The 2,016-nt window shown below is 36.7% G+C and overlaps 1 protein-coding gene across 1 annotated transcript in view; it reads left to right on the top strand.

Moving 5' to 3' along the window:
* LOC128876611 (uncharacterized) overlaps positions 1-2,016 on the top strand; it is an 86,723-nt gene that overhangs the window by 2,200 nt on the left and 82,507 nt on the right. The gene's annotated exons all lie outside the window — the stretch shown is intronic.

Raw genomic sequence — 2,016 nt, 5'->3', positions numbered from 1 at the left:
TAATGTATTGCCGACTGGGCTTTTGAAGTCGCGTTTTACGTGGGTATAAGATGATTTTGAGTATTTTCTTTTAATATATTGCCGAGTGGGCTTTTGAAGTCGCGTTTTACGTAGGTATAAGACTTGAGTCTCTTCTTTTGACACATTGGCGTCGGGACGTTTGGAGCAGTGCTTAACTAGATTAAGAAGTGTAGGTACATGAATTACATCTGGATTATTGTTCTTGGTTAGATCGCACTCTCATGTAATGCAATTTGTGCGGTCCTAATGTTGTCTTCGTGACGTACAATTGAATTTTAGTATCTTTTATTTCATTTTTTATTACAAGTACAAATAAATGGGTACACAATACGTACTAGATTAGGTATAGGCACGTGAATCATATTTGGAATATTGTCCTGGGTTAGATCACACTTTCACGTTATGTAATTTGCTTGTCCTGTTGTCATAACGAATTGAATTATAATACTAGGTTTACGCAACACAGAAATTTACAGAAATCATTTACTTTTTTCGCCAACCACTTATGCCGACTTTTATCCACATAAAGAGACAGGTATTGAAATTACTTCAGTAATTACTTACTAGATTAGGTATGGATACGTATATTATATTTGAATGATTGTCTTTGGTAAGATATTACTCTAATTTCACGTATCTAGGTTGTTTTCTCGATGAAATAAAATCTTTCAATGCATTAGCGTCGGGGCGTTTGGAGCTACCCTTAAGATGGTTGTGAGGCGATTTTGAGTCTTTTCTTTCAACACATTGAGGACTGGACGCGTGCAATCGCGTTTGACATGATTATGACGTAATTTTGAGTTTTTTTGTTAACACACCGAGGATGAAGTGTTAATTAAATTCAAACGTATATAATTAAGGCAGCAAAATAAGAAAATTGCATAACACAAGAGAAGTGTCTAACTCAAAATAATAAATTAAAAATAATAAATGTACCTACACCTGATCTAATAAATATTTTATATTTTAAATATTTGCCTACTTTTTTGGATTTTGCATGTTTTTTCAGCACTTGAAAAATGTACAACAGTTCACAAGTATCCGTTTTATTTATCGTATCATTCTCAACCAAAACGTTTGACAAATTATGTAACTTTTCTCGTACATCGAAATTCTAAAATATTTTTAAAAATTTCATTTCACTTTGGTATAATGCGCCACTGCTCTGTTGCACTTTTGAGCATTCTAGCGCGAACCCAACACATCGGATTCTCGCCGTCGGCGTCACGTCGGAATATCGTTTCTCGATGCGATGCCGCGCGAGAATTCGGTTGCGAGAAGGACTGGCAACGGGGTGATAACGTTCCGTGACGTATGATTGAAAATGGTTCGTTAGATCTCTGATCGATTTTTTCATTCTTTTTTTTTTTTTTCCTATCGTCGGATCGTAATCACCCGAATCGCTGGCGCTGGTAATTAACGGGCTCGTAGGTTCTTTCGTCCTTCGAACGTTCGCATATTATTCCATGGAACGTGATCTTCCGTGGGAACCGAGCCACGCATGCAACGTAATTTCGAAACGGATTTGATACCGTTTTAATCGACCGATTTCCGCCTCTATTTCCTCGATTCCCGGGTACGGTCCATTCTCTGTTCGATCCCTTCGCCGCCAGATCTCGTCTTGGCAGATGCACTTGTCTCGAGAAGTGCGATCGAACGTTAGATAAGGTTTTTTGGTTTATAGCTTCAAAAAAGTTGAACCTGCGTACAATTTCCTACAAAATGTTTTGCAAACGAGGCTTTAGGATTTTCTTTTTTAATCGAGCACGGATAGTATGAATTATATATTCCATTTTTTTTTTATTTTATGGGAAAATAGACACGATTTAAATTAAACGCGAAAGACGATGGCGTCGAAGTGTCTACCACTTTTTCTTATTAAAAAGGAATGGAATCTTAAATCCTCATTTTCAGAGATTCTTCAGTTTCAGAATTCAACACTAGAACGACTAAATAGACACGATTAAAATTATACGCAAAAGGTGATGGCGTCTA

Source organism: Hylaeus volcanicus, chromosome 1 (assembly GCF_026283585.1).
Source record: "Hylaeus volcanicus isolate JK05 chromosome 1, UHH_iyHylVolc1.0_haploid, whole genome shotgun sequence".
In the NCBI taxonomy this organism is placed as follows: Eukaryota; Metazoa; Arthropoda; class Insecta; order Hymenoptera; family Colletidae; genus Hylaeus; species Hylaeus volcanicus.
The sequence above is the reverse complement of the archived record's forward strand: the minus strand, read 5'-3'. Positions and strand labels throughout refer to the sequence as shown.